Source organism: Scylla paramamosain, unplaced genomic scaffold, assembly GCF_035594125.1.
Source record: "Scylla paramamosain isolate STU-SP2022 unplaced genomic scaffold, ASM3559412v1 Contig111, whole genome shotgun sequence".
NCBI lineage: Eukaryota > Metazoa > Arthropoda > Malacostraca > Decapoda > Portunidae > Scylla > Scylla paramamosain.
This window is the reverse complement of record NW_026973776.1, coordinates 145,755-162,884: the sequence shown is the minus strand read 5'-3', so window position 1 is coordinate 162,884 and position 17,130 is coordinate 145,755. Positions and strand designations below refer to the sequence as shown.

The window sequence follows — 17,130 nt, the reverse complement described above, 5'->3', positions numbered from 1 at the left end:
AATCTATTAACGGTGGTGTTCCTCAGGGTTCTGTCCTGTCACCACTCTTCCTATTATTCATCAGTGACTTTCTAAAACCAAACTTGTTGTCCTATGCACTCCTATACTGATGATACCACTCTACACTTATCCATGTCTTTTCATAGACGTCCAACCCTTCAGGAAATAAACAGTTCACGCAGGGAAGCCACAGAATGCCTCACTTCTGATCTCTCTAAAATCTCTGACTGGGGCAGACCAAACTAGTTATTGCTCACTGCCTAAAAAAAATCAATTCTTCCATTTATCACCTCGACACAACCTTCCAGACAACTATCCCCTCTTCTTCAATGACACTCAGCTGTCCTCCTCTTCTACACTGCCACACTCCCCTGCCTGTTTTCCCTTGGTACAAGCTTCTCATGTGATGGCTCACCCATAATTCTCCTCACATAATGGGTTCTGGCAAGCTTGACAGTGAAGAAAAGTGTTGCGATGGTGTTTGTTCAAGAAGGGATCAGTAATTGTGAGACAGGAAGGAAGATGGCAAATTCAGAAGCAGCCATCATCTGGGTGGCGGACGGAGGCCGCTCACCCCCGGTCATCCTGCAGCTCACAGGCCTCTTCTGACCAGGAGAAAGATGGCGTGGCAATTAAGTGTTCACCGTGCATGTGTTTTGTCAACTTATTATTCCTGTATCTGTCTTCCTTTTTTGCCCTTAGACTTTCTCTCAGGAGTGGCAGCTGTGCCCAGCCCTGGTACAGCCCTGGCCACTTGTGTCACAGCTGTCTGTGATCTCCCCGTCTTCTTTCCAGACCCATGGTTACTGACCTCGACTCAAACACCATCGTGGCACTCTCTTCCCTGTTAAACTTGCCGGGATCCATTGTAATGTAAGGGGTATTGAATGTGAGCGATGAAACAAGAAGGTAGTGGCAAGGGGGAAATGTACAGGGGAGCGCAGGAGAGACGCCTCTCTCCACTGTGCCTGACAGTCTCTCAGTGATTGAAAGACTGAGCATAACATCTTCAGGGCACGTGAGTTGCCATGTATGACAATTTGGCACTTTTTCCATGTCTTCTTATTTGAGTAGACATATCATATCTTGTCATAGTGAAGTCTAGTTTATCCTGTATGTGGAGACCTTCAAGTTACAATACAGCCCACTGCTTTAAGAGTTAAATGTGCATGTCAGTGTTTTCTGTCGTGCCTTCTTTGCTGTGTAATGTTGTGAAATGGTTAAATTCTGGACTGAGTTGTGAGTCATGCAGCAGGAGTACAGATGTGTGTCTTCCCCGCAGGTGGTAACACGGAGAGGAAGTGGAAGAAAGCTTGGAACGCTCCCATAACTCAGGAGCAAGAGGTACACCATACTGGAACCTTGTGACTGACAGGTGGCTGTGACTGCAGGAACCAATTCATGTGAACACTGTGTTTTGTTGCTACACTTGAGAATCCTCTATCCTAAATTTAAAAATCTAAGATTTTAATTGTGTCATGTTTTGTCACATTTTTTTTGCCCCACCAAAAAATTGATAACCAGAGCTTGATTTACTGCCATGGGAGGTATCAGAAATTGGCAAGTTGTTATTCAAAAAAACTGGGGAAATCTAAAATCTGTACCACTCACTCCCAACAATTTTGGATAAGGAATCCTCAACTGTATGTAATCAGAGTATTGTTGAGAGTGTGTGTGTGTGTGCGTGCGTGTATGAATCCTTATGTATGTATGTGCAGGATAAGAGGAAAGTTGTTAATAAGATTAGTAAATGCATGGAGGAGAGGCGTGCTCTTACCAAGATTAGAAGAACAGCAAGTGTGAAAATAGTGGTACAGGATAGCAAGAGAGGCAGTGTGTGGGCTGGGTAAGTGCACGTGTGGTACTTTTATTAAGAATGACTAGGATGGATGAGCATTACCGGTGAGGCGTGTTGTGTGTGTTACTGAAGAGGGTTAGAAGGAATGGTTTGCAGTGATCAGTGTGAAATAAGAGATGTGTAGCTTGGGGTTTTTGTTGAGAGATGTGCACGTGAAAGGTGTTTGGCGAAAAATAAGGATGTTTTTTTGAGGAATTTATGGATATAAAAAGATAAGATATGGAAGAGTTGTGGGTTGTTTGAGGATTGTTTTGGCCAGGTGATGGGCTGTTAAAGGGAGTGATGGGCTGTTAAAGGGAGTGAAATGTTTGTAAAAAGTAAAAAGCCAGCATTTGAGTGATAGAATTAGTGTGTATGTGTGATACAGGTTCACTGAACGTCTTCATAACTATCCATTTTCCCCAAATTGCGTTACTCTTTTGCAGATCTCACTTGTGTTGGCTAACATTGTCTGCAATCAGTCCGGTAGTGCCATGTTGCAGGCTCTGACGTCAGGAAGAGCCAAATGGAGGGTGTGTCTACAGCCAGTACTGGGTGTGCTGCTGCTGTACAAGTGCCCCAAGCCAGCTGACTCCACCAGTGTATTATCTAGTCCAGGTTGCATTGCTGTGTATGACTTGTATGTATGTCTTTGCCAATAAATAAATTTGTGACTACTATTATATATGTGAAATAAATATATAGTTTGCTAACAATGTGCTGGTATAGTGTAAAATAAATATTTGGTGGTAACAATTCATGCCCTCAAGGTAATAAAAAAAAAGTGCCAGGATTGGCCCAAGGCCCAAAAATAAAGTTTAAGGTATGATTTGCACAGAAGCCCCATCCCAACGACACCAGTTGCTGGGACAGGGCTTCTATGCGTTTTTTTTTCAGGGCATGACCTGTACTCTGCCTGAAACTTTATTTACACAAGATGGAATACTGAATGTTTATTGTTTTACTGTGAATGTTAAGTGAATAAATACACAACAGGATAATAAACATGGCACTTGTTTTCTTTAATACTGAAGTGCTGGAATGTACAAAACTTGTCCCAAGCCTGAATGAAGGTGGTGGTGGTGGTGGTGCTTGTTGAGTACAGAAGAGAAGGACTTCCTACATTCTTCCTTCCCAGACTGGAGTGGATTGGAGAACATTTGCAGCAGGGTCTCGGAGTAACAACACTTGCAGATTCTTGTGTCTTTGTGTCAACTTCAGTGAGGAGCAAACTCTTCCTGGTGAAACTGCCCACAACTCTTGTGCCTCTGCAGGTGTTGAAGGTTGCCTGTTGGTCCTGCCACGACTTAAGGGAATTTCACGCGTTCTTCCTGCCGTCAACTGCTTGACAGTCTTCCTCCTGCTTAAAATTCTTGCCACACTCTTCTTACTGCAACTTGACTCTTCCTTGATTGCAATGAAAACTCTTGTACCAGGCCCTCTGTTTTGTCCTGACAATACTTAACACCTCTTGTAGGGCTTGAAGGCTTGAAGGTCGTGATGCTCGGCCTCTCTTCCTGGTGAAGCTTGATTCCCCAATTGCAATGGAGTATGTCAGGCCCAGCGTGACAGCACTATTTGATAACCAGATGCCAATATTGCAGAAGCAGGTGCTGATAGAGATTCCTGCAGGCTGTTCATAGGATGGTGAAGTGGAAGCCACACACTTCACACCTGCAAGGAATACAGACCATTAGTTCCTAGACACGAAGTTTGTTGTATGTGCTGAGATTCCTTGTAATGTGTTTGATAACTGATTCCCTACAAAACTCAAAACAAAAATACGTCTCTCTTAGGCATAGGAGATGTGCCAAGATTCCCTAAAAAAATTAAGACTACACAAGAAATATCATAGGAAAACGGAAAAAGTTTGACAAGCACTGCACAAGCACTTTCAAACTAAATTTATCTGTGCTGTATACCTTTCACCTAACTCTTCTGACTATAAGAAATTCTTTGTGACTACTTAACTTCCAAAGTGGAGCACATTCTGACCCTCTTCCCTTTTGCAGAGATCTCCATTCTTGGAGACTTCAATGTTCACCACCAGCTTTGGCTTTCCTCTCCCTTCACTGACCATCCTGGTGAACTAGCCTTCAACTTTGCTATCCTCCATGACCTAGAGCAATTGGTGCAACACCCTACTCGTATTCCAGACCGTCTTGGAGATACGCTCAACATTCTTGACCTTTTCCTGACCTCTAATCTTTCTGTTTATGCCGTCACCCTTTCTTCTCCATTGGGCTCCTCCGATCACAATCTCATATCTGTATCTTGTCCTATCGCTCCAATCCCTCCTCAAGATCCCCCTAAGTGAAAGTGCCTCTGGCGTTTTGCCTCTGCTAGTTGAGAGGACCTGAGGAGGTATTTTGCTGATTTTCCTAAGAATGACTACTGCTTCCATGTCCCGTCTTTGTGTGCTGAGCGCATAACAGAGGTGATAGTGTCTGGCATGGAGGCGTACATTACTCACTCTCTTTCTCGACCTAAACCTTCCAAACCTCGGTTTAACACAGCTTGTTCTCGTGCTATACATGATAGAGAGGTACCCCACAAAAGGTACTTAAACCTTCCATCATCAGTATCTCATGCACTTTATATTTCTGCCCCGAACCATGCCAAGTCTGATCTCCAACTAGCCAAAAACTCCTTCATTAACAGAAAGTGTCAAAACCTTTCAAGATCTAACTCCCCTAGTAACTTCTGGCATCTAGCCTAAAATATCTCCAATAACTTTGCTTCTTCTTTCCCTCCTTTATTTCAATCAGATGACACCACTGCTATCACATCCATTTCTAAAGCTGAACTCTTTGCTCAAACCTTTGCTAAAAACTCTATCTTGGATAATTCTGGGTTTGTTCCTTCCTCTCCTCCACCCACTGACTACTTCATGCTACCTATTAACATTTTTCGCAATGATGTTTTCCATGTCCTCGCTGGCCTAAACCCTCGGAAGGCTTATGGACCTGATGGGGTCCCTCCTATTGTTCTCCGAAACTGTGCCTCCGTGCTTGCACCTTGCCTAGTCAAACTCTTTCAGCTCTGTCTGTCAACATCTACCTCCTTCTTGCTGGAAGTTTGCCTACATTCAGCCTGTTCCTAAAAAGGGTGACCGTTCTAATCCCTCAAACTACCGTCCTATTGCTTTAATATCCTGCCAATCCAAAGTTTTTGAATCTATCCTCAATAGGAAGATTCTTAAACATCTATCACTTCACAACCTTCTATCTGATCTCCAGTATGGGTTCCATCAAGGCCGCTCTACTGGTGATCTTCTGGCTTTCCTTACTGAGTCTTGGTCATCCTCTTTGAGAGATTTTGGTGAAACTTTTGCTGTTGCCTTGGACATATCAAAAGCTTTTGATAGAGTCTGGCACAAAGCTTTGATTTCCAGACTACCCTCCTACAGCTTCTATCCTTCTCTCTATAACTTCATCTCAAGTTTCCTTTCTGACCGTTCTATTGCTACTGTGGTAGACGGTCACTGATCTCCTAAATCTATTAACAGTGGTGTTCCTCTGGGTTCTGTCCTGTCACCCACTCTCTTCTTATTATTCATTAATGATCTTTTAAACCAAACTTCTTGTCCTATCCACTCCTACGCTGATGATACCACCCTGCACTTTTCCACGTCTTTTCATAGACGTCCAACACTTCAGGAAGTAAACATTTCACGCAGGGAAGCCACAGAACGCTTGACTTCTGATCTTTCTAAAATTTCTGATTCGGGTAGAACAAACTTGATATTGTTCAATGCCTCAAAAACTCAATTCCTCCATCTATCAACTCAACACAACCTTCCAGACAACTATCCCCTCTTCTTCAATGACATTCAACTATCCCCCTCTTCTACACTGAACATCCTCGGTCTGTCCTTTACTTATAATCTGAACTGGAAACTTCACATCTCATCTCTAGCTAAAACAGCTTCTATGAAGTTAGGTGTTCTGAGACGTCTCCGCCAGTTTTTCTGACCCTCCCAGCTACTAACTCTGTACAAGATCCTTATCCGTCCATGTATGGAGTATGCTTCACATGTCTGGGGGGTTCCACTCATACTGCTCTTTTAGACAGGGTGGAATCAAAAGCTTTTCGTCTCATCAACTTCTCTCCTCTAACTGACTGTCTTCAGCCTCTCTCTAACCGCCGCAATGTTGCATCTCTAGCTGTCTTCTACCGCTATTTTCATGCTAACTGTTCTTCTGATCTTACTAACTGCATGCCTCCTCTCCTCCCATGGCCTCGCTGTACAAGACTTTCATCTTTCTCTCACCCCTATTCTGTCCACCTCTCTAACGCAAGAGTTAACCAGTATTCTCAATCATTCATCCCTTTCTCTGGTAAACTCTGGAACTCCCTGCTTGCTTCTGTATTTTCACCTTCCTATGACTTGAATTCCTTCAAGAGGGAGGTTTCAAGACACTTATCCTTCAATTTTTTAACTCCTGGTTTGGAGCCTTTTATGGGACTGGCATTTCAGTGGGCATTTTTTTTTAATTGGATTTTTGTTGCCCTTGGTCAGTGTCCCTCCTACATAAAAAAAAAAAAAAAAATGATGTGAGAACTGTGCCGAGATTTAATATGAAATGTGTCTAAATTCCATACTGTCACATTCAAGAAACGAAAATTGAAAGAAAGGAAAGCACCGGTTAGAGAAAATCTGAAAAGTACGGCAGTTTAACGTTTGAAGCCAAGAAATGTGTTTGATAAACATGTCCCTATTATAATTTAAAAGCAAAAATTTGAAGAATGATGTAGAGTAGAAGAAAACACCAGATAGAAGAAATCTGCATGGCATCACAGAAATTTCAATGACACCACAATATATACACAAGTTTAAAAGATGAACCTGATTAAAAAAAATGCTATCTCTGCACTCATGAAAAACACAAATAAAAATTTAAAATTTGAAAAGAAGTCATTTTAAACTTTGGCCCACACCTTTTATTAGTTTTATTTATAGACAGTTTAAGGTTGCAGAAATACAACAATTTTAAGTGTAGTCCATCGTTTTGAAACCCACTATATAAAGAAAAGGTCAGATAAGGGAAAGAATTTTGAAGCCAAATACATGAGCAAATATAGGACAAGAAAATATTTATCAGATGAATAACAAATTAGGAAAAAAAACTATTTAAAATAAGCCAACTTTGAGGTGAACCGGGTAAAAAAGAAAATAAATAAAAATAAATAAAAATCTGCTTTAATAGAACAAAGCAGCATTAAAAAAGTCTAATGCAAATTTAGAATGTAAATGTGTGTGTGTGTGTGTGTGTGTGTGTGTGTGTGTGTGTGTGTGTGTGTGTGTGTGAAGGGGTTATATTTTTTTTGAGTGCATGACCATTCTTTTGGCTGCCTGACTAGGTTTTTGAGTGCATCACCAGTTTTTTTTAAGTGTCACCAGTTTTTTGAGTGCATCACCAGTTTTTTTTTGAGTGCACCACCAGGTTTTTGAGTGTCACCAGATTTTTTGAGTGTCACCATTTTTGAGTGTATCACCAGTTTTTTTTTGAGTGTCACCAGATTTTTGAGTGCATCACCAGTTTTTTTGTCATTAATATTTTGTGTGTGTGTGATCGCCTGGGCGTGTGTGAGCGCGTGGGTATGAGAGCGCATGGGTATGAGAGCGCGTGGACATAAGAGTGCGTGGGTGTGAGAGTGCGTGGGTGTGAGAGTGCGTGGGTGTGAGAGTGCGTGGGTGTGCGAGTGCGTGGGTGTGAGAGTGCGTGGGTGTGCGAGTGCGTGGGTGTGCGAGTGCGTGGGTGTGCGAGTGCGTGGGTGTGCGAGTGCGTGGGTGTGCGAGTGCGTGGGCGTATGTGTGAGCGTGCGTGGGTGTGAATGTGCGTGGGTGTGCATATACCGTTACTAAAGGTAGGTAGGTGTGTGTGTGTGTGTGTGTGTGTGTGTGTGTGTGTATGATAATGAATAAGGGAAATAATGATCGTAGTTAACAAGCCAACTGCCACTCAGCACAGCGAATAAGCAGAGGGACCACAAAATAGCAGCCACAGACACACCAATCCAACATGATTTTACGTGCTTATATAATATAATCTCAAATTCACTTCCTTAATTATCACCTCAGTAAGCTTAATCAGACGTCAATCACCTGGACAAACAAGCAACCAACTTACCATCTGATCAGCATACTTCTCTCACCTGACAAATTAAATAACGTCACCTGCAGTCTAATCACCCTTGCAGCTTATTCCCTCGCAAATTGCTAAACTTCTATAACTTCCCATCTCTCACCTGATAAGCTTAACTACGTCACTTTGCCAGTGTTGTAATCACCATCTGTTTAACCTAATCACACCTACCCCAACCTCACCTGGCCAACCTACATCAGCTCAGCCTAATCACATTACCTAACGTGGCGTATCTAATCACTAAACATGGACAAACCTACCCATCCTTATTCTCACCTATTCATCCTTATCATTCATAATCTCATAGGTTACGCCTTAATTCCACCCACTGAATAATAATCTAACAATCTCCCTATTACCAAACTCTTACCTTCACTCCTTCACCGCCTCCTTCAGGCTTCCGCCACAAGACCACCGCACCTCGACCTCTCTCTCTCGCTGCGAGTCGTGGAAGGGGCCGAGCGGGGACGCCAGGTTGGGGGAAAACGAGACAATGATCCCTATTCTGAAACACTTCTGCGCCGCACCTCCACTAAACTGATAAGACTCTAAATGAAGTTGCACAGGTTTTCAAAAGATGTTTTTATGGTTCTAGTGACAGATTAACACGATTTCTATATTATTAACAGGGGAAATGCATTTAAAACCCGGCTATTCAGAACCTATCATCATTTGAAAAGAAAAAAAAATGTGGTGAGACAAATGAAGCGTTTCAGAACACGTAGGTGTTGTTTTGCTTGTTGTCCACTGTATAAAAGGTGTAACGCGTGTTTCTGCAAATACTGAAAGAGGTGAAGGAACGTGCAATTCTAAGTAGGAAATGTTCTATACACATATGCATTTTAAGGCTTTGTTTCCCCGTCAGAGGAGTTGAAAATGTATGGGACTCGCGGGTGTGCTGCTATGCGTGTAGCTGACGTGAAGAACAGACGGCTGCATTGTCGCAGCCTCGGAGGTGCCACTTATTTAATCTTATTTTTTGCAGGCTGTGGAATATTACAGTATCTTATAACAAGACAAATGGTATTAAAAAGCATGTGATATACCAATAAGCATTACACGACAACATTATTGCGGTGATTATAAGTACTCCTTTAAAATGCTAAGTGGCATCATCACTCAGCTGTTTTCAAGGTCGCTCGGACTCAGTGCCCTCCCCCGCTCCTCCCTCGTTTCGATGATGCCACGTAGTATTTTACAGGAGAGAGAGAGAGAGAGAGAGAGAGAGAGAGAGAGAGAGAGAGAGAGAGAGAGAGAGAGAGAGAGAGAGAGAGAGTAGCGCGCCGGTAGAGAAGCTAAGCATTAAGAAGCTGTTTCATTATAATTTCCTACGAGGCTGTTTCTTACGACGCTCCTTCCCCGACGCGCGCGCGCGCGCGCGCGTGTGTGTGTGTGTGTGTGTGTGTGTGCTTATTTGTATAGCAGTATGTCGTTCTGTGTAAGCTCGTTTTAAGCGGGCATACGTTTGGTTTAATTAAATGCCAATAAACACCAATATCACTGTAATAAAAAAAAGAGACGAACGTAGATATTAAACACTACTGAGAGAGAGAGAGAGAGAGAGAGAGAGAGAGAGAGATTGTATATTGAATCAAAACTCCAACCGCCAGAGTCTGAAGATAAATCAACATAATAATTTTTGGGCAAGTCAGCAGACAAACCTCGCAGCCTTCACACTACCATTGGGTGACACCGCGCTTCGTTAGTGCCACACAAAGCTGTTCTGGGAAGGAGTGACACGTTTGCAAGGCGTGGCACTGGTCACTACAACGTCGCCACACATTTAGGGAAGTACTCTAGTGATACGAAATAAAAAAAAAAGTCTGGGTAACTGTGAAGGATAGACAATGTATGCTTCCTTTTTTTCATTTGATTCTGTTCATTTTGTCTGCCTGGGTGAGTAATGTAATAATTTCACCATGCTGTCATTGAACCCCTGGGCAATAATAAGACTGGAATAATAAGAGTGCTACTGTGAAGGAAAAACGCCATGTTTCTTTTTTTTTTTTCTATCAGTTTTGTTCAACTTCGGCTTCTTTTTTGGTTGGGTGAGCAATGTAATGATTTCACTAAACTACGGTGAAGTACTCTAGTGATTTGAAATGATAAGGCTGCCTGGATGGCACTGTGAAGGGAGGAGAACAATATATATTTTTCCTTTAAATTTTGTTCCATTTCGTCTGTTTTTATTTATTTATTTATTTTCTTTTATGTAGGAACGAAGTAATAATGCTCACGTGTTGTGCCGCACGGTGCACTGCCCAGGAATGTAGTACGTGTAATGTGCCAACGTGCCAACAGCTGACCCTTCTATGCCTCAGCCACGGTTACAAAAATGAAAGGATACTCTGGGCATAAACACCACCTGCCGCCAGTGTTACCTGATGACACTTGAAGGTGGTGAGTTGATGAATGTCTCCACTTGGCGGGAACTGTCCGTTGTGTGTCGTGTGACGTCATGAGGTGTGTGTGTGTGTGTGTGTGTGTGTGTGTGTGTGCGAGAGAGAGAGAGAGAGAGAGAGAGAGAGAGAGAGAGAGAGAGAGAGAGAGAGAGAGAGAGAGAGAGAGAGAGAGAGAGAGAGCAATAAATCACGATTTGCATTGTTCTAGGCATTGACGTGTTTCATTTTTAGTGTTGTACATTCTCTCTCTCTCTCTCTCTCTCTCTCTCTCTCTCTCTCTCTCTCTCTCTCTCTCTCTCTCTCTCTCTCTCTCTCTAGTGAATGAATGAAGGTATAGGAGTGAGGCGTAAGAGTAAAGGAGTGACTAAAAGCAAGGGGCGGAGGTGCTTTAACACCCTTAAAAAATTTCATCATACAACAGAGCTACAACACAGACCAGAGAAATTTGCATGTCACACTCAATACAACCTGTGTCTATGAAGGAGTGAGTCACCCCAGTGCTGCAAGAAAATTATGCCTCTTTATCCGGTACCACCAAAAAAAGAAAAAAATAAATAAACTAGAAGACAGAGAAATTTGTAAAAAAAAAACACAGAACATAGGTATCTCTATAAATTACCTGTTCTGTCTGATTACGACTGACTCACTGTTCCATATGTTTCACAGGCTACTGTGTGGAATTGTTTTGCGGACACTGAGCAAAGATGTTAGTAGCCTTGTCCCGGTAGTTTGTGTGTGTTTGCGTATTAAGCCTCACTGATGACTATTATATATATATATATATATATATATATATATATATATATATATATATATATATATATATATATATATATATATATATATATATATATATATATATATTTTTTTTTTTTTTTTTTTTTCCTTGAAGATAAACAATTTTCTATACTGTCAAAAGTTCCCCAATTTTCAGGTTTTTCATGCATTTCTTACAGCAGATTTCCCAATAATATTATAAACACTCTCAGTGGTCAGAAGAGTTACTACCAGTACGTATCATTCAAAGTCACTAGTATCGAGCTAAGAATGTAGGAGTGAGATCTACACACCCAAGACGAGGCACAGGTCAGGATTAAGAGACAGGATTCGGATGAGTCCTCTCTTTGAAGACACAGTAACCTCGAGGAGCCAGCTGCTTTCTTGCTCTGAGGATAGCTCTCTCTCTCTCTCTCTCTCTCTCTCTCTCTCTCTCTCTCTCTCTCTCTCTCTCTCTCTCTCTCTCTCTCTTCAATTTTTGCTCTTAGAAAGCTCACACACGCACTTACACACAATTTACCAAAGTTTAACCCCTCGACCCCCTGTCTTGCCTGGAACTGAGGCAGACTGTCCGTGCCGGTTCCCGGAGGCTGGGCAAGAACGCACGGGAAAGAGCAAACCTTACACTGCCGCGACTACAATTTCAAACACGATGCCAGTCACTTCGCACCTACAGAGTTTCCACCCTCCTTAACGCAAAGATTTGGGTCCGCGAACGAAAAGAAAAGAAAAAAAATATTAATAATAAAAAGTAAAAGGTCTGTTACGTTCTGGGGAGTATTAAGTAAGATTAAGGTCCGCATTCTTGAATATTCCAGGTTCTATCTCCAACACTTTTTATAGACTATAGTGCAAGTCACACAGCCACGCAACCAGGTGGAGGAGCTTTACATCACTGGAAATGGACAAGGTGCAGGTGAGTCAATCACCACCAGCCACACTATATTACCACACTCGCTCAGAACTGTAAACATTTCAGTGTAAGTAACAATACACTCAAAGTGACCCCACAGGAGTTGTCAGGAAACGTACAAGTGGCGCCACCAACTCCTCCACTTCACTCACTCAACCCAAGCTATTCCAGTCCCTCAAGCCAAGGCTGTCTCGCTCAGCTGGCTCCCAAAGGCCACAGCTGCCATGTCTTACTGAGTCCTTCAGGCCCGGACTGCCCTGCTGGACTGTGTCCTTCGGGCACGGACTGTACCGACAAATTGCAAAATATAACTTCATACTGCACCGCCCCGGCCTGGATTGTCCCACTCCCGGACACTTGTTCCAGCAGTCTACCTTTAGCCTTTTTGTTAACAGTGCGACAGTCAGGTGGCTTCCAGGTTTTGTTCTCCCTAAGACTTGAGCTCTTCCTAAAGGAAGGATCAGGACACGTCCACAGCTGTGGAACTGATTCCGTGGCTTTCCTTACTCCAGCCTTTTTCTTTGTCTTTTAGAGAACGCCACTGACAGGCATTCCATTCACTTTTTGTTTGCAGCGCCTGCCCGGCGGCGCTGCCTTCATACATGTGAAAGTAAAGAAAGAAGAGACTGAGAGAAAATAAACAAGACCAAAGTTGCTATTTTGATCCATGTATATTGTTAGTGTACTTCTCCACGTCATGAAGAGTTATTTAAGGAAAATGTATTTGTTGTTGTTTTGATAAAAGAGAACTCTTCCTAAGCCAGCACTCCACCACCACAACTACCACAACCGCCTCTGTTGCCTCCAATACTTCTACCACCACCACTACAGTACTATCACTGCCGCTGCAGAACCATTGCCTCACGTCAGACCCTCGAGGCTCACTCAGCTTCGGCGCAGCGTTGCCCTGAACGGCGCCGACCGACCAAAGCCTCCGCGTCACCTTGGAATTTTCAGCACAGAAGAGAGTGCAATTGAGAGTATTGTGTTTATGCCGTCCTAAGAGGGCACACTGGGGACCGGCAGCCTTTCTAATGCCTTCCTTCGCTCGCTTTCATTACTAGTGACCATTTTTCCCCTTTTTTTTCTATGTTTCATTTTCCCTGCGCGAAATGACAATATTCGTGACGGTGTGTCTGCAGGGGACGGTCAGGGTAAATACGGGTGTTGCTCGCTCTTATCTCTGAAAATGTTTTGCTGCAAAATACGAAATGTTGCAGCGTCCTGACGGCTTCTTTGCATAGAGGGCAAGTGGGATCTCCATTGGGCTTTTTTTTTTTTTTTTTTTTACTTTATTCTTTTGTTGGGGTTGGGAAAAAGAGATGGAGGGGGGAGGGTGGGATAGGGTTGCTCCAATTTAAAGCTGAGTGTGTTTGTACTCTCTCTCTTTCTCTCTCTCTCTCTCTCTCTCTCTCTCTCTCTCTCTCTCTCTCTCTCTCTCTCTCTCTCTCTCTCAGAAAACAAAGTGTCCCTGAATTTGTACATTTTCTTTGTGGTTTCTTCCTGTAACTGAATAATGTTATGTTTCTCGATGTGGAGGCAATGCTCATGTCAGATTTCCATTGCACTTCTGATGACAGTGATGCATTTTTACTAAAGCCATGAAATGATGCATCTTACCCGCACACTGGTCTGCTAAACTTGCTCACTGCACATTTCCCAGCCTAGCACAGTCTTCGCCTGCCTATCTACCTTTAATTGGCACCACACACACATGCACACATCATCTCCGGCGGCTCATGGTGGAAAAAGACAGTCTCGTGGACCACCCTACTACCCACGAGAAACTTAGGCTTAGCACAGCTGGCTACAAACATTCATGATAAGATCCAATAGCACACATTAGTTACCGCTGCCCCTTCATAATGAGGCTGGTCCTTGTCACGCATGTACTTCAGTCCTGAGACCACAGCAGCTACTCAGAGATTGTCACCATAATTTCTGATGTCTTCCTGAACGGCTAGTTGTGTCACAAGACGAACAGAAGGCGGTAATTCAATAACGCTCACAACTTGTCTGTAGTTCAATCTTGCATAATTATACAATATTCCCCGTCACTGTTGCATTGGCTGTACCGTGATGACATCGTGCAGGGCCACACAGGTTCACCCGTTGCCGGGCACCTCTTGAGTGGTGAGGCGACCAAGGAATTTGTAATTACCTCATATGTAAAGGCTGGCCGCTCCAGAGTCACTCTCTCGCTCTCTCTCTCTCTCTCTCTCTCTCTCTCTCTCTCTCTCTCTCTCTCTCTCTCTCTGATGGATACGACGATAACAATAAAATAACTTATAATAATTATAATAACACTACTACTACTACTACTACTACTACTGTTAGTGCTACAATAGTAGTAGTAGTAGTTTTATTATGATTATTATAAGTTATTTTATTGTTATTTTAGTGCTAATCATCACAATAAAAACAGCAAGAACAAGAGTGAAATAATAATAATAATAATAATAATAATAATAATAATAATAATAATAATAATAATAATAATAATAATAATAATAACTATAGATTCTTATATACTGCAGTTTAGAATACTGTAAGTGCCGAGTTTCTCCAAACTCTTTATTGATCAGAAAAGGGGTAAAAGACGTTATATGATATTAACAATACGCTATGAGTTGTGGCCTGACTTACTCTTAAATCAGAGTGGGCGAAGACTAACAAATATATTACATAATGGTATACCACGTAAGCCTACACCCCTCCCTCCATGCATATATATATATATATATATATATATATATATATATATATATATATATATATATATATATATATATATATATATATATATATATATATATATATATATATATATATATACACATACATACATACATAACACCAGACAAGTATTCACACGGTCTCGCTTCCGTACACTTAGAAAATATGGACAAGCACGCAACCCCATACATAGCCATAAACACAACACACACACACACACACACACACACACACACACACACGAGGAACTATCAAGAAAGGTCAAGAAAGCGTCTGGCTTCTTTCTCTTTTCCGGCACATTCTCTTCTGCACTATTTTGGAGGGAGCGTCGCCCCCTGCCTGCTGCCCCTCCCCGTCATGAGTGATGCCTGTTAATTAAGGTTATTGCTTGCAGTAATTAGACGTCTCTCTTCCCGCGCCACTTCCTCGCGCGCTGCTCCACGGCAGGCGTGACTTTACTATCATTTTGCTGCGATAAATTACTACACGTTGGCTATTTCCCGGATGAAGCGCTCCAGGGAGCAGCTGCTGCTATTTTTTCTCTTTTTCCCCAACTACAGTGCTTTTATTAAACCTGCGTGGTCTCTAAAACCCTGAAGCTGATGCTCCGACAAATCGGTTAAAGAAACTTGTACACCGCCGTCTATTGCTTTTCCTTTTTACTCCTTCCGTCTTTCCTTTGGGTGAGTAACTGGGGCACCATCAACAGGCCTTCCCTGGGGTGAGTGGCAGTAATTCCCTCCTGGGATAATAACTTCCTGGTAAGAACACGAGTCCGTTGGAAAAAGCGTGTCACAGGAAAGTTGCGGTGATAAGGAAGAAAGGTCAACGCACGTGTGGGTGACCCTTTGGAATGCAGGCACTAGTTTAACAAGGGATCCTGTTCACCGTGACTTACTGCTCTGCCTCACTAAACAGGCAATGGTTGAATCTACGTGCTGCTATCAGATGTCAACACTAAGGAACTCATGGATAGGAATTCAAAAGACTTGGATCATTTAGGTATGATACACTGCACTTACTATAGTGTCAATGAAACAAGAATCATAGTGCTGGGTGTTCTAAACTGTTTGATTTTTTACACTACACTTACTATAGAATTATTGAAAGACGAACAACAGTACCGAGGAATGGATAGCTATAAATGATTACTGGTATGGTAAAGTGGTGTGTGTACAGCATTGGTGGCTGTAGCGTGGAAATGGCCAGCTGTAAGACGGCGCGGCGGCTTGGACTATGCTGATGAGAGGGATTAACAGTTTTCGGAGCTCTATTCTTTACATGCAGTATTGTACGTGTATATATATAATGTACAGTGACTAGAGAAGTTCGTGACGCCGACTATGATGTGAATCTGTCCAGCTTGCACAACCACAAACACTTCACGCTGAGGTGTTTGACGCAGGAACCGTGTGAAGCCCAGCAAGGTGATGAGAGGCGCCGGTACTCACAATAAAAGGTTCGTGCACTACACCTTGTAATCATCGCGGCAATCAGAACACTATTAGCGCCACCAATGCCATCACCGCCCACACCACCACACATCATTACTGCCACCAACGCCCACACCTCCGACACACCAGGGGAATGGACAAATTATTACTGCTCCGCCACTACCACCGCCCACACCTCGGCCACACCAATAAAATAGAACCTCAATCTCATCAAACAGCAATTAGGAGCTGTTTGTTAGATTAGAAACACATGATTGGAACATAAGAGTGTAAGAAAAGGGAAGCTGCAAGAAGCCGTCTGGCCTACACGTGGCAGTCACTGTATGAAACATATCTACGTATTTCTACCTGTCATACTCATCCATTAATCTTTCTAATCGTCTTTCATAGCTCCATAATGATTCTGAATGAGTACCATGTTTATAGTATTTGTTGTAAGAGGTCTTGATGGTGTCTAAAAATTGAAGTCCTTGTCATTAACTGAAGCACTTTCCGGAGCTTACTAACGAGCAATTCCTATCATTATTGCATCAGGAAACTTATAACAAGCATTGAGGACCTAGCTTTGATGAAACGTAAGAACACTTGACTTGTTCTTCACGCCAACACATCATTGATCCATTTGTTCTTAATATTCTGCTGCGAATACAAACCAGTTGAAAAGTTTCATAACGGGTCGGATTGGATAATTTAGTTCCAGTGGTGTTTTGATGCTCCTCTCCTGAAACAATCTGATTCACGCGGGAAAACAATCAGGCAGAGATGAAAGATGCAGAGACTCATGCATTAGTGAGGTAGACCGAATAGGAATGAGGTTGGAAGCAGAAAGTGTTGTGCAGGGAGGTATGTGATGACAGTACAG

General features: G+C 42.6%; 1 long non-coding RNA gene across 1 annotated transcript; it reads right to left on the bottom strand.

Moving 5' to 3' along the window:
• Window positions 1-2,777: 2,777 nt before the first annotated feature.
• LOC135099211 (uncharacterized) lies at window positions 2,778-9,095 on the bottom strand. Its single transcript, XR_010267785.1, has 2 exons — window positions 8,357-9,095; window positions 2,778-3,511 (listed from the first exon to the last, which is right to left on the bottom strand). It is a non-coding gene; the product is annotated as an uncharacterized LOC135099211 (long non-coding RNA).
• Between the last annotated feature and the right edge of the window lie 8,035 nt (window positions 9,096-17,130).